At 45.7% G+C, this 25,311-nt stretch overlaps 1 pseudogene; it reads left to right on the top strand.

Moving 5' to 3' along the window:
- Nucleotides 1–24,663, top strand: part of LOC129352215 (transient receptor potential cation channel subfamily M member 1-like) — a 34,578-nt pseudogene extending 9,915 nt beyond the window's left edge.
- The last annotated feature ends 648 nt before the right edge of the window (nt 24,664–25,311 follow it).

Raw genomic sequence — 25,311 nt, 5'->3', positions numbered from 1 at the left:
ATGGATGGATGATGGATGGATGGATGATGGATGGATGATGGATGGATGGATGATGGATGGATGATGGATGATGGATGGATGGATGGATGATGGATGGATGATGGATGGATGATGGATGGATGATGGATGGATGGATGATGGATGGATGGATGATGGATGGATGATGGATGGATGGATGATGGATGGATGATGGATGGATGGATGGATGGATGGATGATGGATGGATGATGGATGGATGGATGATGGATGGATGATGGATGATGGATGGATGGATGGATGGATGGATGATGGATGGATGATGGATGGATGATGGATGGATGATGGATGGATGGATGATGGATGGATGATGGATGGATGGATGATGGATGGATGATGGATGGATGGATGATGGATGGATGATGGATGGATGGATGGATGGATGGATGGATGGATGATGGATGGATGATGGATGGATGATGGATGGATGATGGATGGATGATGGATGGATGATGGATGGATGGATGATGGATGGATGGATGGATGGATGGATGGATGGATGGATGGATGATGGATGGATGGATGATGGATGGATGATGGATGGATGGATGGATGGATGGATGGATGATGGATGATGGATGATGATGGATGGATGGATGGATGGATGATGGATGGATGGATGGATGGATGGATGGATGGATGGATGGATGGATGGATGGATGGATGATGGATGGATGGATGGATGATGGATGGATGATGGATGGATGGATGATGGATGGATGATGGATGGATGGATGATGGATGGATGATGGATGGATGGATGGATGATGGATGGATGATGGATGGATGGATGATGGATGGATGATGGATGGATGGATGATGGATGGATGATGGATGGATGGATGATGGATGGATGATGGATGGATGGATGATGGATGGATGATGGATGGATGGATGGATGATGGATGGATGATGGATGGATGGATGATGGATGGATGATGGATGGATGGATGATGGATGGATGATGGATGGATGGATGATGGATGGATGATGGATGGATGGATGATGGATGGATGGATGGATGGATGATGGATGATGGATGGATGGATGGATGATGGATGGATGATGGATGGATGGATGATGGATGGATGATGGATGGATGGATGATGGATGATGGATGGATGATGGATGGATGATGGATGGATGGATGATGGATGGATGATGGATGGATGGATGATGGATGGATGGATGGATGGATGGATGGATGGATGATGGATGATGGATGGATGGATGATGGATGGATGATGGATGGATGGATGATGGATGGATGGATGGATGATGGATGGATGGATGATGGATGGATGATGGATGGATGGATGGATGGATGATGGATGGATGATGGATGGATGATGGATGGATGGATGGATGGATGGATGGATGGATGATGATGGATGGATGATGGATGGATGATGGATGGATGGATGATGGATGGATGATGGATGGATGGATGGATGGATGGATGGATGATGGATGGATGATGGATGGATGGATGATGGATGGATGATGGATGGATGATGGATGGATGGATGGATGATGGATGGATGATGGATGGATGATGGATGGATGATGGATGGATGGATGGATGATGGATGGATGATGGATGGATGGATGGATGGATGGATGATGGATGGATGATGGATGGATGGATGGATGGATGGATGATGGATGGATGGATGATGGATGGATGATGGATGGATGATGGATGGATGATGGATGGATGGATGGATGGATGGATGGATGATGATGGATGATGGATGGATGGATGATGGATGGATGATGGATGGATGATGGATGGATGGATGGATGATGGATGGATGATGGATGGATGATGGATGGATGATGGATGGATGGATGATGGATGGATGATGGATGGATGATGGATGGATGGATGGATGGATGGATGATGGATGGATGATGGATGGATGGATGATGGATGGATGGATGATGGATGGATGGATGATGGATGGATGATGGATGGATGGATGGATGGATGGATGGATGATGGATGGATGATGGATGATGGATGGATGGATGATGGATGGATGGATGATGGATGGATGATGGATGGATGGATGGATGGATGATGGATGGATGGATGATGGATGGATGATGGGATGGATGATGGATGGATGATGGATGATGGATGGATGATGGATGGATGGATGATGATGGATGGATGATGGATGATGGATGGATGGATGATGATGGATGGATGATGGATGGATGATGGATGGATGGATGGATGGATGATGGATGGATGATGGATGGATGATGGATGATGGATGGATGATGGATGGATGATGGATGATGGATGGATGATGGATGGATGATGGATGGATGATGGATGATGGATGATGGATGGATGATGGATGATGGATGGATGATGGATGGATGATGGATGGATGATGGATGGATGATGGATGGATGATGGATGATGGATGGATGGATGATGGATGGATGATGGATGGATGGATGGATGGATGGATGATGGATGGATGATGGATGGATGGATGGATGATGGATGGATGATGGATGGATGATGGATGGATGATGGATGGATGATGGATGATGGATGGATGATGGATGGATGATGGATGGATGATGGATGATGGATGGATGATGGATGGATGGATGATGGATGGATGATGGATGGATGATGGATGGATGATGGATGGATGGATGGATGGATGATGGATGGATGAGATGGATGATGGATGATGGATGGATGGATGGATGGATGATGGATGGATGATGGATGGATGGATGGATGGATGATGGATGGATGATGGATGGATGATGGATGATGGATGGATGGATGGATGGATGATGGATGATGGATGGATGATGGATGGATGATGGATGGATGGATGATGGATGGATGATGGATGATGGATGGATGGATGATGGATGGATGATGGATGATGATGGATGATGGATGGATGATGGATGGATGATGGATGATGGATGGATGATGGATGATGGATGGATGATGGATGGATGATGGATGGATGATGGATGATGGATGGATGATGGATGGATGGATGATGGATGATGGATGGATGATGGATGGGATGGATGATGGATGGATGATGGAGGATGGATGGATGGATGGATGGATGATGGATGGATGATGGATGGATGATGGATGGATGATGGATGGATGGATGGATGATGGATGATGGATGGATGATGGATGGATGATGGATGATGGATGGATGGATGATGGATGGATGATGGATGGATGATGGAAAACAAAACCTTCAGCAGGTTTGGCTGCTTCTCCAGCAAGATCATTTCTGAGATAAAGCATCTTCTCACTAGCTGGGAGGAGTTTTCTGTCAATAAGAGTCATAAATGACATTTTCCAATCAGTAAATATTATACTGTGGGTTCAGGGACTGGAAAGCGACTCATAATTAATGAGCTGGCGATTGCTTCAGCTATATTGCATGACTCTGGATTTATTGTCAGCTCAGGAGTTGATTGGTACGGCTGGAACGGTGTAGCGTCTGGACTTAAGCAGGGTTTATCTCTAGAGAAGACCGGTTAGTTCTGTAATTAATATCTTCAACATTGTTTTGAAAGCGTTCAAATTCATCATATGCTCTCACATGAGCTGCTGCTTCAGCTATTTCCTTTTCTTCTCTTAAGAGTCCAACCCTGTCGCTCAGGAAGAGCGCTTTAATGTCACAGTCGGTCAACGAAGAAGCAATCAGGATTTACCATCAGCTCCTCAATTCCTGAAAACCACCCCACCAACACAGATGGGGGTAAAGATAGGATGTTTTAACAGAACCGTTTTCATTTATTGTCCACAATATTAATAGTAAAGGAGGAAAAACATAAGTCCAATATCTATAATAAAATGTCTGATGGTTAGCATCCAGCTAACAGCTCCATGTGACTCCGGGACGACGAGCCCGTACTGTCCTGGATCTGAGCCGGTTCTGACCGTTCACTGCAACATTAACATAATGATGAAGGTTTTACATTTCATGCAGCACTTAACTGAGATTGTTCGGTCCATTTCTTTAATCCCACAATCCCGTGCTTCTTCCACCGAACAGCTGCAGCAGCATGTAAAACAATCAGAGCATCACTTCATTAAACTGATCTGCTGTCAGATTAACAGGATCACATGACCTCACAAAGCTCAGGCAGCTCAAACAGCCATTTGCTTTCAGAACAACTTTAATCCATCATCTCCTCTAAAAGGTCCAATCCTCCAGAAGAATCAGCAGATCTTCAACCTTCAGGTTCTAAAAGTTCAGCTTGGAGCCACTGCTGTTCTACCTGACAGCTCTGGCTCCAGGTGAGGCTTCCCGCTTTCCTCTTCCTCAGTCCCCTGGTTGCTGGTTAAAATCCCAGTAGATCAGCAGGTTCTGAAACATTTAATGGCTGAATGTGCTGCTGCTGATGAAACCCTGATGAAGCTCTGACATTAGCTCAATTTATTTTGAAGTAAAGAGCTTTCCTCCCAGCAGATGGAGCTGCTCTGTGATTGGCTCGTTCCGTGGAGGAGCTGCTCTGTGATTGGCTCGTTCCGTGGAGGAGCTGCTCTGGTCCTCAGCAGGAAGCTGACTGAGCAGCTGGAAGGCGCGTCCTGATTGGTTGTGTCTCTGTGCAGATCACCGTGTTCAGGATGGGCTCAGAGGGCCAGCAGGACATTGAGATGTCCATCCTCACAGCCCTGCTCAAAGGTAACCATGGCAATGAAGACGGCAGGTATTCTTCACTCAGACGCAGCGAACCTGACCGTCTCCGTGTCTTCAGGTACGAACGCTTCTGCGTCCGACCAGCTGAGTCTGGCACTGGCCTGGAACCGCGTGGACATCGCTCGGAGCCAGATCTTCGTCTACGGCCTGCACTGGCCCGTGAGCTTCAGCGTTCCTCGGTCTGTGGATCTGACCTCACGTCTGACCTCAGCATCTCTGTTTCTCAGCCTATCAGCGCCGTGGTGGCCGACCGGCCCAAAAGCCCGGCAGCGCAGCGCCAACTGGCCGGAAAAGGAAAAGCTAGAGGAAAGAAAGGCAAAGGAGGAAAAGCCAAAGCGGAACCGCCGGAGGAAACCGACCCGCGTAAACTGGAGCTGCTCAGCTGGGTGAGAGAGACGGGTCCATTAGAAACCGAGAGCCAGTTTCACTAGAGCTGAGGTCCAATTAGAACCAAGAACTGGTTCCACCAGAACCTCAGAGCAGGTTCCACGGTCTGATGAAGCCTCTGTGTCGGACAGGTGAACTCCCTGGAACAGGCCATGATGGATGCTCTGGTTCTGGACCGGGTGGACTTTGTGAAGCTCCTGATTGAAAACGGCGTCAACATCCATCACTTCCTGACGATCCACGCTTGGAAGAGCTGTACAACACGGTGAGGCAACACCTGGAAACCACATGTACCAGAAACCCCCACCAGGCCGAAACATGGCCGACTGACACACAGTGGGACGCTGCTTATTGATTGGTTATTAATTAATGCACTTAAAGCCAACAAGCTTTTAGATGTTGAGAGTTTTACAGTAAATCTGTTGTTGAGTCAAATTGAGGTTTTATTCAGACAAATTGAATCAAAGGACAAAAGCTCTTTGTTTCGTCCTCCATCTCTTCTGCCGCTGCTGTTAAACCTTAATCTGTCCAACAACATGCAAAGCTTTTAAAACAACAGCAGCTACTCTCAGATTACAGAATAGCTGATGGTCCAACTCAGGGATTAAGGCCTGACTAATGTTCAGGGTCACAGTCACCGGAAAAGGTCAACCGTCGATTGTCTTTGTTTCTGCAGAAGCTGGGTCCTGCGAATACGCTGCACTTTGTGGTGCGAGACGTGAAGAAGGTGAGTGCTGTTACTGGTGACCAGTTTCCCACTGAGCAAACACACTGGTTTCCTCTGTGCGCCCGATTGTTACACCGCTAAGACTAAAGGCACGTTAACCGCACATCAACGTGCAGTGACGTCCAGAGTCCAACGCAACGCCAGGAGTGAGCTGACACAAGCAACTGTTGCTGTCAGTCTGGGAAGGGTCAAAGGTCATCTCCTAACCATCTGAGGCCTGTTAGCATCCAGCAAGTTTCCCTTGGAGGGTTTGTTCAGGCGGCAGATGTTTCACATGTTACCTTGTGGTCTACAGAGAAGGGTAGAACAGCAGGTTGATTTCCTTCTTAACGAAAGTGACTGGTGTGTGTTTCAGGGTAATCTTCCTCCAGATTACCAGATAAACTCTGATCGACATTGGGCTGGTTCTGGAGTTCCTAATGGGGGGCGCCTACCGCTGCAACTACACCAGGAAGAACTTTAGGACACTGTACAACAACCTGTACGGTTTGAAACGAGTGAGTGAGGAAGGAGAACATCAGCAGACTCCAGACCAGTCTGATCTGTTGGCTCATCTCCATGTTTTTGTCTTGCAGCCCAAAGCTCTGAAGCTGCTTGGGATGGAGGTGAGGATGTGTCACTGTCAGTCTGAAAGGAAAGGGAAAGAGTGAGAGAGAGGAAGAGTCGGTCAGCTACTCTGAATTCTGTCTGTAGGACGATGAGCCGCGGCCAAAGGGGAAAGGGAAGAAGAACAAGAAGAAGGAGGAGGAGGTGGACATTGATGTGGATGACCCTGAGGTCAGCAGGTTCCAGTATCCCTTCCATGAGCTCATGGTGTGGGCTGTGCTGATGAAGCGCCAGAAGATGGCGCTATTCCTGTGGCAGCGGGGCGAAGAGGCCATGGCCAAAGCTCTGGTGGCTTGCAAGCTCTACAAGGCCATGGCCCACGAATCCTCCCAGAGCGAGCTGGTGGACGACATCTACCAGGACCTGGAGAACAACTCCAAGTGAGTCCACACTGTGAAGTGCACAATTCAGAGACTGAGGTCCAGACAAAAGTTAGGGAGCAAAAACAATCTTTAATACATCTGCAGACGGAGAGCAAGAAATCCACTGCATTAGGCACAAATTAGGATCCGCTCTGAGGAACCCAGAGCTGCATAGTTACTTTATTCATCTCTCTTTACTACAGAGGCTGAGACTCAATCTTCTAAGACCAAACAAAAGAAACAAAGGAAAACATACGAAACCTTGTATGTTCATTCACTGTAATGTCTATGGGAGGTGAAAACTAAACACTCTATCTCCATGCAGAGAAGGCCACGGGAAAAACAGCGAGTTCCCAAATAACTGTCTGGGGAAGTTCAGCAAACCTGGAAACTTACTGCAGTAGACACATCTTGGTTCATTAGTTTGTACACCTTTCCAGCTGCACAGAAAAACACCTTGACTATGATTCAAAAAACATTACATTTATATGACACATAAAGGAACATCAACGAATAAAACTTCTTCACAACACGCAGGTCCATTTGTGGTTCCATGTTTGGAACATAAGCTCTGTTCCTGGTAGTGGTTCTGTGGCTCTGAATGAAGCCAGTTTTCAGGACAGCGGTCAGGTCCACTTCCTGCTCCAGGCTGACTCATGTCTGCTCATCTATTAGGAACATGCTGTGAAAAATGGTTGTTGTACATGACATGAAAACGGTGCCGCTGTGTTTCTGTTTAGGGAGTTTGGTCAACTGGCCTACGAACTGCTGGATCAGTCATACAAACATGATGAGCAGTCAGCCATGAAGATGTTGACCTATGAGCTGAAGAACTGGAGTAACTCCACCTGCCTGAAGCTGGCTGTAGCTGCCAAACACAGAGACTTCATCGCTCACACCTGCAGCCAGATGCTGTTGACTGACATGTGGATGGGCTGTCTGAGGATGGGCAAGAGCAACAGCCTGAAGGTACAACAGCAAACACAGACAGCAACATGTACACCAGTCCATTTTTCTCATGAACAATCGCAAACATTTTAATCTTCCACATAAAAGTTGAAGAAGAATCTGAGGGACTCCAGCAGTGCTTCCACATAAAGGCTGCATTATGACTCCTTCCCCACCCTCACAGAGATCATGTATCCAAACAGGTTGTCATCGTTCAGACTTTCTGTCCTCAGATCCAGCATTTTGAGACCAGATATGATCATTTGTGAAACCGGGCGGGTTCCAGAGCGAATGTTTCTATGAGGCAATGTCCAATCTCTATTCTGCTTGCTTCTCACTCTCACAAATAAAACATAAGGCGTTGTGCTGTGTTTTTCCCTTGTAGTGTTATACCGCCACCTATTGGCCTGGTTGACCCACTACAGCCTTTTCAGTGGAGCTATGGTCATTTTTCTAAACGTTTGCAAATTTTTCTGTGTTCATCACTGTGTAGAAGGAGTCTTAATTTTGTTAAGTTTTTGTCTTTTATGAAATGTCCCCAGGTGATTTTAGGAATTATTTTCCCTCCTGCCATCCTGCTCCTTGAATTCAGACTTGGAGATGAAACTTCTCACCATTCATCGAAAGAAAACACTACTGGAAAAACTAAAGAGGGGAATAATCCAACAAGGTACAAATCAAGCAGAGTAGATGTTGTTAATGCCATTATCAAAGCAGTTTGAGTCATGGCTTATCATTTTCAGGATGCCGCCTCCAATGTCGACACAATGTCCAACAAAGGAGATGAAGAAGAGAACCAGAAGAAGAACCTGAGGATTCCCATTGGGAGGAAGATCTACGAGTTTTACAACGCCCCTTTCACCAAGTTCTGGTTCAACACGGCGAGTTCACTTCACCTTGAAGGGACAAGCTTATATTAATGTTTGTGGTAGTGACTGGACTCTCATAAATCAGAAACATTCAGTCAGTATTCTATGGTTTTTATCTCACATTTGGAGAGTTTCCTCTTTCAACAAAGGTTTGAGAACCTGAAGTGAGTTTCTGGTTTGGACCCCTGTTGACTACAGTGGGACACAAGCATAATCAGACTAGGAGAAATTATGATGGCAGTTCTGCAGAACATGGCAAGAGTACTGAAAGTGGGGTTATACTAAATATCCGAAGTTGTTTCTGGTTTCAGAATAAATTTTTTTGGATTTACCGCTGAAGTTAGATGTCACATAAACACGAAGCAGCAGCAGAATCCGTAAGACGGCCCGTCGGGTTTCTTTAACGCTGAGTGAGGAGCGCAGCATGAAGCAGCCTAAAGGAGAGTCAGCTCCTCTAAAGTGAAAAACTAGAATAACATGAAATGCTTCAATCCATTGGTAATGGGTCTCTCCCTGAAGTCAAGAACTTCTTGTGTCTGGTTCTCTTGTGCCAACGTTTGGCTGGATGCAGCAGAGCTGTGAGGGCAGCGCTCTAGTCTGTTCTGGTGTAGAGACAGCAAAGTGAATTTATGTTTACATTCCAAATGATCTTCTGTTGGGCTGAGAGTCTGTAAGGTAGGAGCCGTACGGTGGCGCAACTTCTTCTCACTAAAAAGAATCAGGAACTCACCAACCCAGACTCCAAACTCACTGGATGGACCAAATGTGCCTTGTCATGTTTTAGGGGGAGACAATGTCTGACGGGTGGGTGGACAACGTTATGTCTGGAACTGTCTGAAGATTGTTATTTATACCTCTGGTCAATTTGTTTTTCCAGATTTGACCCTTACGTCCCGTCAGAGTCACCTAAACTGAAGAATTGGATTCATTTGTACTGATGTACTCTGTGTTTCAGATCTCATACCTGGTGTACCTCATGCTCTATAACTACATCATCCTGGTGAAGATGGAACGCTGGCCCTCTCTGCAGGAGTGGATAGTCATCTCCTACATTATCACCCTGGGGCTGGAGAAAGTCAGACAGGTAGGGGTTTCTCATTGACATCGTAACTGCCGTATTTCTTTGGCTAAGAACCCTGACAATCTTTCTGCTGTTAGATCCTCATGTCCGAGCCAGGGAAGCTGAAACAGAAGATCAGTGTGTGGTTGGAGGACTATTGGAACATCACTGACCTGGTGGCCATCTCTGTCTTCCTGCTTGGCCTCCTGCTGCGGCTCCAGGGAGAGCCCTCCATGGGCTATGGACGAGTCATCTACTGTGTTGACATCATCTTCTGGTACATCCGAGTCCTTGACATCTTTGGAGTCAACAAGTACCTGGGCCCCTATGTCATGATGATTGGCAAGATGGTAGGTAGCCAGGTGTAAAAACCAGTGATATGTGATGTGTACTTTTAACCAAGGCTGTGACACCACACAGTGGACTGAGAAGACATTCAGAAACCCCAGAGAGCTGTTGATCAAGATTGCTTTTAAAGATTACAAGAAGATGTGTATTCTTGGACAGAACTAGGCTTTAGGACAGAACTATGGCATCACAAAGTTCTAAATAAAGTTGGAATTTTGAATTTGTCGCTTTAAATTTCTCAAGTTTTTTGTCGCCCGTCTCCTGCATGTCTCCAGATGATTGACATGCTGTACTTCGTAGTCATCATGCTGGTGGTGTTGATGAGTTTTGGGGTGGCTCGGCAGGCCATCCTCCATCCGGATGAGGAACCCACATGGCGCCTGGCCAGGAACATCTTCTACATGCCGTACTGGATGATCTACGGAGAAGTGTTTGCCGACTCCATAGACCGTAAGACTAGCGTCCATAGTAAGCCATCTGCTAATCTTCCCTCAGTCTCCCCCTTCCTGATCATGTGGTCCCTCCAGTCTCTATCTGTTTCCATCTTGGTTTCACTGTCTCCCACCTGCTCTCCTCATGTTCCTTCTGTCCATAAAGACTTCTGCTTCTTTGCCACTTCTCTCCACCTTCTTTTTTCTGACACTCACCTCATCTTCTCACTCATCCTGGCCGTTCTGCTCCTCTGCACAGCAGGGGGCAGTAGCAACTCAAACATGGCTGTTGTATTCAAATCAGAACCAGCATGGATTATAGGTAGGTATGGAGAATCCACATGGATTTCCTATACCTGCACAGGAATTTCACCTGTTTATAAAATAAACCTGAAATACCTTTTATTGTTTAAACTGAGCTGGGCTCAAAGTTTCTGGAGAATTTTCTAAGTAAATATTTCCAACAGTATCAGAAGAACAAAGTCTTTGAGTTCAGGTCAAAAACAGAAAATTCAGTTAAATATTATGATGTCACATTGAAGACTGATGTAAAGTTACATCACACACACACACACTCGCACACCCCCCCCCCCACACACACACACACCCCCACACCCCCCCCCCCCCCACACACACACACCCCCCCACACACACACACCCCACACACACACACACACCCCACACACACACACACACCCCACACACACACACACACCCCACACACACACACACACACACCCCACACACACACACACACCCCACACACACACACACACACACCCCACACACACACACACACACACACACACCCCACACACACACACACACACCCCACACACACACACACACACCCCACACACACACACACACACACCCCACACACACACACACACACCCCACACACACACACACACCCCACACACACACACACACCCCACACACACACACACCCCCCACACACACACACACACCCCACACACACACACACACACACACCCCCCACACACACACACACACTCCACACACACACACACCCCACACACACACACACACACCCCACACACACACACACACACACACACATACACACCCCCCACACACACACACACCCCACACACACACACACACTCCACACACACACACACCCCACACACACACACACACACCCACACACACACACACACACCCCACACACACACACACACCACACCCACACACACACACACACACCCCCCACACACACCCCCCCACACACACACACACCCACACACACACACACACACCCCACACACACACACACACCCCACACACACACACACACACCCCACACACACACACACACACACACACACCCCACACACACCCCACACACACACCACACACACACCCCACACACACACACACACACACACACACACCCCACACACACCCCACACACACACACACACACACCCACACACACACACCCCACACACACACACACACACACACACACACACACACACACACACCCCACACACACACCCCACACACACACACACACACACACCCCACACACACACACCCCACACACACACACACACACACACAATTTTAGTCACCTGTTAGCCCAATCAGCCAATCACAGCTTGGCAGCTCGGTGCATCATAATGACAACGCTGGTGACGTCAAGGAATGGTTCCACTGGATCTACTGGGATCAGAAGGTCCAGTGGATCTGGTTTTCAGGAGCAGCTGCTCTAGAGGTACCAGGTCAGAGGTCAGAGGTCAATGCTCAGAGTGGCTCTAGACAGAACAGGAAGGAAATTCTTTGAACCTCCACCTGGTGGTTCTGCAGGTAAAATGGACCCGGCAGAACCTTCCAAACATTTCTGGTCAGTTATCTGTCATGATTTGTGGACTGAAATGCAAAAGTGATGGATTTGAGTTAATTTGGTGTTTTTATGTGGAAATTATGAAAAAAATATTTTTACAAAAGAAAAATGGGAGCCAGAGCAGAACAAACCAGTGAGGAGGACAGGTGAGCGATGGAGCCAGCTGATTGGCTAACAGGTTGCAGGTGAGGCGAGAGACAGAACGGCACAAAGGACGAGTAAACAAACAAAATGTATCTCACTACAACAAAAAATAACTAGACATGAAGGACGCACCAAAGAGCAGACGGAGTGTAAACCAGCTGATCTAATCACAGAATAAGAGACTAAAGAAAACAGAGCAACAAAAATCCAGACTATGAACCCAAACAAGCCCAGATTTATCCACCAGCTGGTTTCAGCTAAAAACAGGCCAGAGCTGCAGAGCTTCAAAGTTTTTCACCTCAACTTTTCCTTTCTCATCTGATCAAAGATATTCTTGATGTTAATGCAAACATGGACAGCAGGTGGCAGCATTGCCTCATTTTCACCTGGAAGACGCTTTGATCTAAATCGGTTTGTTCAGATGTGACTTGTTGTTAGTTTTTGTCTCAGATTAATGATGTTTCTTCTGCTTCTCCTCTGCTGCTGATGGACAGTTTATGCCATGGAAATTAACCGTAAGCAAATATGAACATTTCTGCTGTTTTCTGTCAAATTGTGTTCAAAGCTTCTCACTCCAGTCTCATTCACTATTTGTTTCAGCTTTTTCCACACAATTTATGCTTCAATCTGTCATGCTGATCAAACACAGGCTTTTCAAAATAAGAGCATATTTCCCCTCCTCTCCCTGATCAGCTTTGAAGTTCAATTTCATACTCTGGTTCTGCAGAACCAAACGTTACACAACAGCCATTATTTCTGTTGTCACAAACAGAAACTTTTATTCACACCGAATTATAAACAGAGTTGAATATGACAAACAAAGATATTTAAGTGGGAGAAAATCTACAATCCAAAGAGTTCATGTTGTCATGTTTCTTCATTGGTGGAAGGTCTTTGTTCAAATCCTAGTTGGGCCAACATTACTGATGGGACTTCACTAATGTTACTTCATGATTGCTGAAATGATCCGCATTTTAAAGCCATTTTATCCCCAATATAATTTCATATGAACAGTTCTTGTGGGTGAAGTTCACCCAAAAATTCAAATCTTAGCTATTAATGCAGTTTGTATACTAGAGAAAAAATAATCCATATTTTTATAAAACATAGAAATCCATCCATCCCTCTTCTTCAGCTTATCCGGGTCGGGTCGCGGGGTCAGCAGCCTAAGAATGGAGGCCCAGGCTTCCCTCTCCCAGCCTCTTGTTGCAGCTCCTCCAGGGGGATTCCCACGGCGTTCCCAGGCCAGCAGAGGATCATCGTCCCTCCAACATATCCTGGTCTTCCTCTCCTCCTGGTGGGACTTGAACTCCTCACAGGGAGCCTCCATCCTGACCAGATGCCTCAGCTGGATCCTCTCCATGTGGAGGAGCAGCGGCTCTACTCTGATCCCTCCAGGATGTCTGAGCTTCTCTCTCTCAGGGAACCCAGCTCCCTACAGAGGAAACCCGTTTCAGCCGCTTGTGTCCGATCTCGTTCTTTCGGTCATGACCCAAAGCTCGTGACCATAGATGAAGGTAGGAACGTAGATCGACCGGTAAATCGAGAGCTTTACTTTCTGGCTCAGCTCTCTCTTCACCAGGTCGGGTCGCTCCAGCGCCGCTTCACTGCAGACGCTGCGCCAATCCGCCTGTCGACTCCCACTCCTTTGTTCCCTCATTCGTGAACAAGATTCTGAGATACTAGAACTCCTCCACTTGGGGCAGGACATCCCCCTCGAGCAGAGAGAAGCACTCTACCCTTTTCCAAATCCGACCATGGCTCGGATTTGGAAACGATAGTGCTTCACACTCAGCTGCAAACCGCTCCAGTGAGAGCTGCAGATCACGTCCTGATATAGGACCACATTATCAACAAAAAGCAGAGAAGGATCCTAAGGCCACTTAATTGGATCCCCTCAACACCTTGGCTGGTCGAGAGATTCTGTCCATGAAAGTAATGAACAGAATCGGTGACAAATGGCAGTAAATGGGAGTATAGAGCGTTGGTGCTGTATTGCTTCCCCTTGTGAAACACTGGTGTGTTTCACAAGGCCCCAGTGACCCCAGTGACCTGCGTCCAGCTGAGGGAACGCTGAACCAAGAGTCTCACTCATCATAACGGGTCTTCAGGTTGCGCTCTGTCTGGTTCCTCACCTCGGACCTGGCTGCCTTGGGTGACCTTACCAGGGTCATGAAGCCCAGACAGCAGAGCGTCTCGGATCAGTAGGACACTGAAACCCTCCACCACAATAAGGAGGCAGGCAGGCAGGCCGTGGGGGGAAAATATAGAAATTTAAATGTTAAATATTCCTAGTGTTAATTGCATCAATACTTTAGTGCTATTTTCAAAATAGAAACAACATGTGACAAACAGTTGAGGAAAAAAGTTAACCCAGTTTCTTTGGCAGAAACAAAAATTGTTGTCATAATAATTAAGACTCCAGAAGTGATCAGTCATGGTGACGTAACTGTATGCAGGAGGAAGGTGACCCTCCTCATCCTCCTGCATCAGAGCCGCCATGACACCTGACCAAAACAGACCCAAAGACCCTGACATGTGTTTCATTTATTCACCAATTAAATAAATCCCATTTTAAATGAAATACTTTAGTAACAGCTTCTGCTGTGTGTGAAGATCATCATAAGCAAGCAAAGAGTTTTGTTCTGGTGAAGAAGTTTGTTCTCCCTGTCCATGTGGGGATTTTCTCCAGGTACTCTGACTTCCTTCCAGCTCAAAGTTACATGGAGGCTTTACTTAGTGTCAGATTTGCTAGGTTAGCCTCTGGTTCCCCACGGCACCATGCAGGGGCTAATAATGGTAGACAGAGACTAACGATGCTGGTCCAGAGAGACTCACCTTCTCTCTGGTGAGTCTCAGTCAGTTACTGATGGTTCTGATGACAACAAGCAGAACCAGGCAACGTTCCTGATGACAGATCAGCTGCAGCTGGGAATCTGCAGTCCATCCATGAAGACTGTAGAGGAACGGGCACTAACGTATCCGTCTGTGTTTCCAGCTCCATGTGGAGACAACATGTATGATGAAGATGGGAAGAAGCTTCCTCCATGCATTCCTGGAGCCTGGCTGACTCCGGCCATCATGGCGTGTTACCTGTTGGTGGCCAACATCCTCCTGGTCAACCTGCTCATCGCCGTCTTCAAGTTAGTTCACATGCCAACAGATCCAACAGGATCCAGACGCCACAGATCAGTTCCTGGTTTTCAGCCGAACGCTGCGTTCAGTCAGACCAGAAGCTTTTATAGATGTTTCAGACACATTTCCAGACACTATCGCATCTGTCTCTTCCACAGCAACACCTTCTTGAGGTGAAGTCCATCTCCAATCAGGTGTGGAAGTTCCAACGGTACCAGCTGATAATGACCTTCCACGACCGCCCATCCTGCCGCCGCCCCTCATCGTCTTCCCCCACATCTATTACATCGCCCTGAAGAGGCTGTGCTGCACCTGCAGGCGAAAGCCGGAGGGGGAGCGGGACGACCGCGCGCGCCGGCTCCGTAAGAACCTGAAGGTCGTCAGACCTGAGAAAACAGCTGCTGGTAGAGAAACCGTGACCCGGGTCCAGGAACTCAGAACCGCTAACAGATACATCCCATAGTTCTCAGGGACGCGTCTAGATTCATGTACCCAGTGAGTTTACAGATAGATGGATAAATTCCTCAGCAGCACTAAGAGCAGCGACACATCAACACGATTTTTACTCCAATGACTCAAGATTTGAAATGATGCAGAGAAACATGTGGTATAATTTTGTTACTTTATAGACTAAAATAAAAATATTGATAGACATGAAGAACATAGTTCCAAAATAAAAATATTTACAACATGCTAAAACTGTAAGAATGTGCATAAACAGACTCAGAGTGCACAGCCTACTGTCTGTCGCAGGTTATCTGCTGTTTCATGAGAAAACAGCTGGCAGGAGGAAGAGTGACCGGGCCTCCAGCTGTTCCTGGCTCCCCGGTCCGGAGGCTCCTGTAGCGCCTCCCGGAGGCCAGTAGGGTGAAGAGTCTGTGTTCCGGGTGACTGGCATCGTATTGCCTTGTCTTTTCCAGATCAATTGTATTGAAGCGGTTTCATGCAGTGGGTAAATATTGAAGTGAGAAACAAGGGGAAGCGACTTCATGCTGTTCACTGCAAGCTTATCAGACTCAGAATCAGGACGTCCCTTTAACATGAACCCAGTCTCTGGTTTCAACGTTTCTTCTTTGTTCAGTGAAGTTACAGCAGAAACTGTCAGGATCTTTCAGTTTGTTTCAGGTTTTCTTTGTGTTCTGAAATTCTGTTAGTTCTGCCTTGAACCAGTTTTATTTCAGTAAAACTGGACTAAACATAACTAGAATCCATAGTGACTCGAGTTTTGTTTATTACTTCTTTCTAGTCTTTTTCTTAGTTACTCTAGTTTCTTATGTCTCCTTATTTTTGGTAGATTAATTTCCTATTTAGCGCTTTAGCTCAACCCAGGACTTTGTTCAGCATTCGCTGTCCACTACTGAGGCACCTCATCCAGGTCCTCCCTGCTGGTTCCTCCTGTTGAATTTCATTATTCCCTGTAATTCCCTGTAATTCCCTGTGATTCCCTGTGATTTCCTGTAATTCCCTGTAATTCTCTGTAATTCCCTGTAATTCCCTGTAATTCCCTGTAATTCCCTGTAATTCCTTGTAATTCTCTGTAATTCCCTGTAATTCCCTGTAATTCTCTGTAATTCCCTGTAATTCTCTGTAATTCCCTGTAATTCCCTGTAATCTCTGTAATTCCTGTAATTCCCTGTAATTCCCTGTAATTCCCTGTAATTCTCTGTAATTCCCTGTAATTCTCTGTAATTCCCTGTAATTCCCTGTAATTCTCTGTAATTCCCTGTAATTCCCTGTAATTCTCTGTAATTCCCTGTAATTCCCTGTGATTCCCTGTGATTCCCTGTGATTCCCTGTAATTCCCTGTGATTCCCTGTAATTCTCTGTAATTCTCTGTAATTCCCTGTAATTCCCTGTGATTCCCTGTGATTCCCTGTAATTCCCTGTAATTCCCTGTAATTCCCTGTGATTCCCTGTGATTCCCTGTAATTCCCTGTGATTCCCTGTAATTCTCTGTAATTCCCTGTAATTCCCTGTAATTCTCTGTAATTCCCTGTAATTCCCTGTAATTCCCTGTAATTCTCTGTAATTCCCTGTAATTCCCTGTGATTCCCTGTGATTCCCTGTGATTCCCTGTAATTCCCTGTGATTCCCTGTAATTCTCTGTAATTCTCTGTAATTCCCTGTAATTCCCTGTGATTCCCTGTGATTCCCTGTAATTCCCTGTAATTCCCTGTAATTCCCTGTGATTCCCTGTGATTCCCTGTAATTCCCTGTGATTCCCTGTAATTCTCTGTAATTCCCTGTAATTCCCTGTAATTCTCTGTAATTCCCTGTAATTCCCTGTAATTCTCTGTAATTCTCTGTAATTCCCTGTAATTCCCTGTAATTCTCTGTAATTCCCTGTAATTCCCTGTAATTCCCTGTGATTCCCTGTGATTCCCTGTAATTCCCTGTAATTCCCTGTAATTCTCTGTAATTCCCTGTAATTCCCTGTGATTCCCTGTGATTCCCTGTAATTTCCTGTGATTCCCTGTAATTCTCTGTAATTCCCTGTGATTCCCTGTGATTCCCTGTAATTCCCTGTATTCCCTGTAATTCCCTGTAATTCCCTGTGATTCCCTGTAATTCCCTGTGATTCCCTGTAATTCCCTGTAATTCCCTGTGATTCCCTGTAATTCTCTGTAATTCTCTGTAATTCCCTGTAATTCCTGTGATTCCCTGTGATTCCCTGTAATTCTCTGTAATTCTCTGTAATTCCCTGTAATTCCCTGTAATTCTCTGTAATTCCCTGTAATTCCCTGTAATTCCCTGTGATTCCTGTAATTCTCTGTAATTCCCTGTGATTCCCTGTGATTCCCTGTAATTCCCTGTAATTCCCTGTAATTCCCTGTGATTCCCTGTAATTCCCTGTGATTCCCTGTAATTCCCTGTAATTCCCTGTGATTCCCTGTAATTCTCTGTAATTCTCTGTAATTCCCTGTAATTCCCTGTGATTCCCTGTGATTCCCTGTAATTCTCTGTAATTCTCTGTAATTCCCTGTAATTCCCTGTAATTCTCTGTAATTCCCTGTAATTCCCTGTAATTCCCTGTAATTCCCTGTAATTCCCTGTAATTCCCTGTGATTCCCTGTAATTCCCTGTGATTCCCTGTGATTCCCTGTAATTCTCTGTAATTCCCTGTAATTCCCTGTAATTCCCTGTGATTCCCTGTAATTCCCTGTAATTCCCTGTAATTCCCTGTGATTCCCTGTAATTCCCTGTAATTCCCTGTAATTCTCTGTAATTCCCTGTGATTCCCTGTGATTCCCTGTAATTCTCTGTAATTCCCTGTAATTCCCTGTGATTCCCTGTAATTCCCTGTAATTCCCTGTAATTCCCTGTGATTCCCTGTAATTCCCTGTAATTCCCTGTAATTCTCTGTAATTCCCTGTAATTCCCTGTAATTCCCTGTGATTCCCTGTGATTCTCTGTAATTCTCTGTAATTCCCTGTAATTCCCTGTGATTCCCTGTAATTCCCTGTAATTCCCTGTAATTCCCTGTGATTCCCTGTAATTCCCTGTGATTCCCTGTGATTCTCTGTAATTCCCGGTAATTCCCTGTAATTCCCTGTGATTCCCTGTAATTCCCTGTAATTCCCTGTGATTCTCTGTAATTCCCTGTAATTCCCTGTAATTCCCTGTAATTCTCTGTAATTCCCTGTGATTCCCTGTGATTCCCTGTAATTCCCTGTAATTCCCTGTGATTCCTGTAATTCCCTGTAATTCCCTGTAATTCTCTGTAATTCCCTGTAATTCCCTGTAATTCCCTGTGATTCCCTGTAATTCTCTGTAATTCTCTGTAATTCCCTGTAATTCCCTGTGATTCCCTGTAATTCCCTGTAATTCCCTGTAATTCCCTGTGATTCCCTGTAATTCTCTGTAATTCCCTGTAATTCCCTGTAATTCCCTGTGATTCCCTGTAATTCCCTGTAATTCCCTGTAATTCCCTGTAATTCCCTGTGATTCCCTGTAATTCCCTGTGATTCCCTGTAATTCCCTGTAATTCCCTGTGATTCCCTGTAATTCTCTGTAATTCTCTGTAATTCCCTGTAATTCCCTGTGATTCCCTGTAATTCCCTGTGATTCCCTGTAATTCTCTGTAATTCTCTGTAATTCCCTGTAATTCCCTGTAATTCTCTGTAATTCCCTGTAATTCCCTGTAATTCCCTGTGATTCCCTGTAATTCTCTGTAATTCCCTGTAATTCTCTGTAATTCCCTGTAATTCCCTGTGATTCCCTGTGATTCCCTGTAATTTCCTGTGATTCCCTGTAATTCTCTGTAATTCCCTGTAATTCCCTGTGATTCCCTGTAATTCCCTGTAATTCCCTGTAATTCCCTGTAATTCCCTGTGATTCCCTGTAATTCCCTGTGATTCCCTGTAATTCCCTGTAATTCCCTGTGATTCCCTGTAATTCTCTGTAATTCTCTGTAATTCCCTGTAATTCCCTGTGATTCCCTGTGATTCCCTGTAATTCTCTGTAATTCTCTGTAATTCCCTGTAATTCCCTGTAATTCTCTGTAATTCCCTGTAATTCCCTGTAATTCCCTGTGATTCCCTGTAATTCTCTGTAATTCCCTGTAATTCCCTGTGATTCCCTGTAATTCCCTGTAATTCCCTGTAATTCCCTGTAATTCTCTGTGATTCCCTGTAATTCCCTGTGATTCCCTGTAATTCCCTGTAATTCCCTGTGATTCCCTGTAATTCTCTGTAATTCTCTGTAATTCCCTGTAATTCCCTGTGATTCCCTGTGATTCCCTGTAATTCTCTGTAATTCCCTGTGATTCCCTGTAATTCTCTGTAATTCTCTGTAATTCCCTGTAATTCCCTGTGATTCCCTGTGATTCCCTGTAATTCTGTAATTCTCTGTAATTCCCTGTAATTCTCTGTAATTCCCTGTAATTCCCTGTAATTCCCTGTGATTCCCTGTAATTCTCTGTAATTCCCTGTAATTCTCTGTAATTCCCTGTAATTCCCTGTGATTCCCTGTGATTCCCTGTAATTTTCTGTAATTCTCTGTAATTCCCTGTAATTCTCTGTAATTCCCTGTAATTCCCTGTGATTCCCTGTAATTCCCTGTAATTCCCTGTAATTCCCTGTAATTCCCTGTGATTCCCTGTAATTCCCTGTGATTCCCTGTAATTCCCTGTAATTCCCTGTGATTCCCTGTAATTCTCTGTAATTCTCTGTAATTCCCTGTAATTCCCTGTGATTCCCTGTGATTCCCTGTAATTCTCTGTAATTCTCTGTAATTCCTGTAATTCCCTGTAATTCTCTGTAATTCCCTGTAATTCCCTGTAATTCCCTGTGATTCCTGTAATTCTCTGTAATTCCCTGTAATTCCCTGTGATTCCCTGTAATTCCCTGTAATTCCCTGTAATTCCCTGTAATTCCCTGTGATTCCCTGTAATTCCCTGTGATTCCCTGTAATTCCCTGTAATTCCCTGTGATTCCCTGTAATTCTCTGTAATTCTCTGTAATTCCCTGTAATTCCCTGTGATTCCCTGTGATTCCCTGTAATTCTCTGTAATTCTCTGTAATTCCCTGTAATTCCCTGTAATTCTCTGTAATTCCCTGTAATTCCCTGTAATTCCCTGTGATTCCCTGTAATTCTCTGTAATTCCCTGTAATTCTCTGTAATTCCTGTAATTCCCTGTGATTCCCTGTGATTCCCTGTAATTTTCTGTAATTCTCTGTAATTCCCTGTATTCCCTGTGATTCCTGTAATTCTCTGTAATTCCCTGTAATTCTCTGTAATTCCCTGTATTCCCTGTGATTCCCTGTGATTCCCTGTGATTCCCTGTAATTCCCTGTAATTCCCTGTAATTCCTGTAATTCCTGTAATTCCCTGTAATTCTCTGTAATTCCCTGTGATTCCCTGTGATTCCCTGTAATTCCCTGTAATTCTCTGTAATTCCCTGTAATTCCCTGTGATTCCCTGTGATTCCCTGTAATTCCCTGTAATTCCCTGTGATTCCCTGTAATTCCCTGTAATTCCCTGTAATTCTCTGTAATTCCCTGTGATTCCCTGTGATTCCTGTAATTCCCTGTAATTCCCTGTAATTCCCTGTAATTCTCTGTAATTCCCTGTGATTCCCTGTAATTCCCTGTAATTCCCTGTGATTCCTGTAATTCCCTGTAATTCCCTGTAATTCTCTGTAATTCCCTGTGATTCCCTGTAATTCTCTGTAATTCTCTGTAATTCCCTGTGATTCCCTGTAATTCCCTGTGATTCCCTGTGATTCCCTGTAATTCCCTGTAATTCTCTGTAATTCCCTGTGATTCCCTGTGATTCCCTGTGATTCCCCTGTAATTCCCTGTAATTCTCTGTAATTCCCTGTGATTCCCTGTAATTCTCTGTAATTCTCTGTAATTCCCTGTGATTCCCTGTAATTCCCTGTGTTCCCTGTGATTCCCTGTAATTCCCTGTGATTCCCTGTAATTCCCTGTAATTCTCTGTAATTCCCTGTGAATTCCCTCTGCTGTCTTTTTGCTTGCTGTTTAATGTGTTTTTTGTTCTTCCTGGCTCCCTGTGTTCCCTGTTATTTTTTTTAAGTTTTGGTTTTTCTTTTTCATTAAATCTACAACTTGCTTGGTCAAGAGCTGGTTCTGAACGCAGAGGAGATCAAGAGTCTGTATGAGTTCGAGGAGCAATGTGTGGAGGAATACTTCAGAGAGAAAGAAGACGAGAAGCAGTCCTCCAACAACGAGCGAATCAGAGTCACGGCTGGGCTGAAAGGTCAGCACCCAATGACCTCTGACCTCCAGCACAGCAGTAGCTCTGAGCTGAGAGTTGACCTTTGACCCCCTCAGCTGCTGAGTGTGTGTGGCCGTTGCAGGGTGGAGAACATGGCGATGCGGCTGGAGGAGGTGAACGAGCGGCAGCGCTCCATGAAGCGTCGCTGCAGACGGTGGACCTGCGCCTGGCCCAGCTGGAGGATTTCTCGGCCGGACGATGAACGCCCTGGAGAAGCTGGCCGGGGTGGACCGGGCCGACCTGGTCCGGTCACGCTGCGGGGGGCTCGGCGTTCGAGCCGCCGGCTCGACGCGGCGGCAGCGTCTGCAGCGTCGACGGCTGCAGCCTGTACCGGTACCAGCTGGACCACGACGACCAGAGGACGTGGAGGAGAGGAGAGTCCGTCTGAGTCCAGAGAGAGAAACGGCGAATTCCACAGCAGGTATGGAAACATGACGACGTGGCATTGATGGATTTATTGGGTCTCCACAGAGCAGCTGGACACAAAGATCTGAACCAAAGAGTTGATGCATAAATGATCCAAAATCAAACAGTGAATGGACTGAACTCTTTCAGTGCTTTCAAATGACTGAAAGTTCTTTACACTGGATTCACATTGGATACACAGACCGGTGAGCAGCCTGGGGCTGAGTGCCTTGCTCAGCAGCACATCAGCATGTAACAGCTTAAGCAGGGTTTGAACCAACAACCGTCCAATCACTGCTCTACACACATAAGGTTCTTTAAGAGAAAGTCAGAGAAACTAAAAGCCCAAGCAACAAGGAACAATCAGGTGCCTCCCCCTGGTTTTTACTCAATTTGGTTCCCTCACCCTAACCCTTAGTTCCCCCCAGTTCCCCTTAGTTCCCCCCAGTTCCCCTTAGTTCCCCCCTGTAAGCCCTTGTTACCCCCATCACTTTACAAAAGGAAATGATTTCATTTGCTCTCCAAATGAAATATTCAGGAGGAAGCTAGCATTGCTCAGCTAATGTTTCACCACTTAAACTGAATTTCTCTCCTTTATATTTAAACTTGCTTTATGACAGAGTTATCCAAATCTGTGACGAGATGTGATTTCTGAAACAGCTTGTGTTTTGGCCAGAAGGTGGCGCTGGTTCTGAGTTTCTGAATCAATGAGGAACCGGGTCTGAACGCCTCCTTCTGGTTTCAGGCGATCTGGCTTCCAGTCTGGACGTCTCTGGTCTGAGGGACAGGACACAGTCTCTGTCCAATGTGGACATCTTCATCTCGCCGTGTGGTCCCGCCTCTCCTCTTCATCACGGCAGGCCGGCAGACGCCGACGCTCTGGCCCAGAGGAGCCGGCCGCAGGCTGTGTCCTCTGTCCCCCTGGACAAAGCGATGCGGTATTTATTGTCTCCAGATGCCCAGCAGGGGGCGCTCCACGGCCCAACCCCCTCCACGATGAAGGGCACTGATGAAGAGGAGGGAGCCACGCCTCCGGCTCCTGAACCAGATGCTGAGGAAGAGGAGCTGCTGGTGGATGAAGACAGGATGTACCCGAGCCTCCGATCCAAAAGTCTCAGCAGTAACCGGGCGACGAAGAGGATGAAGAGGCGTGAGGAAGAGGAGAAGCCCCGCCTCTCCAGCAGCATCACAGACCTGGTGTCAGTGTTCAGACAGAACCAGAACCAGAACCAGAAGTAGAACCAGAACTAGAACCAGAACTAGAACCAGAACCAGAACTAGAACCAGAACCAGAACTAGAACTAGAACCAGAACTAGAACCAGAACCAGAACTAGAACCAGAACCAGAACCAGAACTAGAACCAGAACCAGAACTAGAACCAGAACCAGAACTAGAACCAGAACCAGAACCAGAACCAGAACCAAACTAGAACCAGAACCAGAACCAGAACTAGAACTAGAACCAGAACTAGAACCAGAACCAGAACTAGAACCAGAACCAGAACTAGAACTAGAACTAGAACTAGAACCAGAACCAGAACTAGAACCAGAACTAGAACCAGAACCAGAACTAGAACCAGAGGGTCTTCTGCCTCTTGAGTTCTGGAGGTTTTTCTGTTTCTGCTTTTTTTTTTCAAAGTGAAAAACATTTCAGTTTCTGCAGCAAAACAGGAAACAGGAAGCTACAGAAAAACAGAGCGTTGTCTAAATCAGGTGTCGGTTGGGGCCACTGGGCTGGAGCACTGGAGCACTGGGATCCAGTCTGCTAACGGACGCTCGTTCTCTGGATGTTGAAGAGACGGTTTGTTGGAGAACATGAGCGTAGTCAGTATCTGACAGGAAACAGGAAGTAATTGTTAAGAATTAAAAGAGGAATAACTTGATTTAGCTCGTTAATTTTTCCTCTTGTCCTAGGTTCTGTGTCTGTATAAATGTGCAGGGAGAAAGAGCAATCATACGACGTCAGACTTTAGATATCCAGAGTTTTATCCAGAGAAAATCAATGCAAGAAGAATGTTACAATAAGCATCTCACCTAGATCATCAAAAGTCCAAGACATGACAAAACAGAAACAATTAACTGAGTAAAAAGGACAGAAACAGAAACAGAAACAAACAAAAGATGCATCTTTGGGAAACTCTCACTCAGCACAAAGAGATTTGAACTCCTGCTGTAAAACAAACCATTTTATAATAATGTGTATTCTCCTCATTTAAATATATGCATTAGGAGGTGTGTGTTTTCCTTTGTGGGCCTTCCCATTGATTTTATTACCTCCTGCTAAAGATATATGGATCGTCCAACTGGGTCTCTGCCGTACCAGGCGTCTCCTGCAACTCTCCCTGAGCTAAATTTACTTCCTCTGTCTGTTTTAGTTTTCTGACTCAAATGTTCCACAAGAAAGTAGTTTGTATTTTTAACCAAGCTTGCACAAATGTAATGCTAAATAATGACTATAACTTTGGATCTAAGAAGTAACTAATTCAAAACATGCTTAAAGAAATATATTCTAATATAGATCAAATTA

The sequence above is a fragment of the Poeciliopsis prolifica genome, unplaced genomic scaffold (genome assembly GCF_027474105.1).
Source record: "Poeciliopsis prolifica strain line A6 unplaced genomic scaffold, Auburn_PproV2 SCAFFOLD073, whole genome shotgun sequence".
Taxonomy (NCBI): Eukaryota; Metazoa; Chordata; class Actinopteri; order Cyprinodontiformes; family Poeciliidae; genus Poeciliopsis; species Poeciliopsis prolifica.
This window is presented reverse-complemented; position numbering and strand designations above follow the sequence as displayed.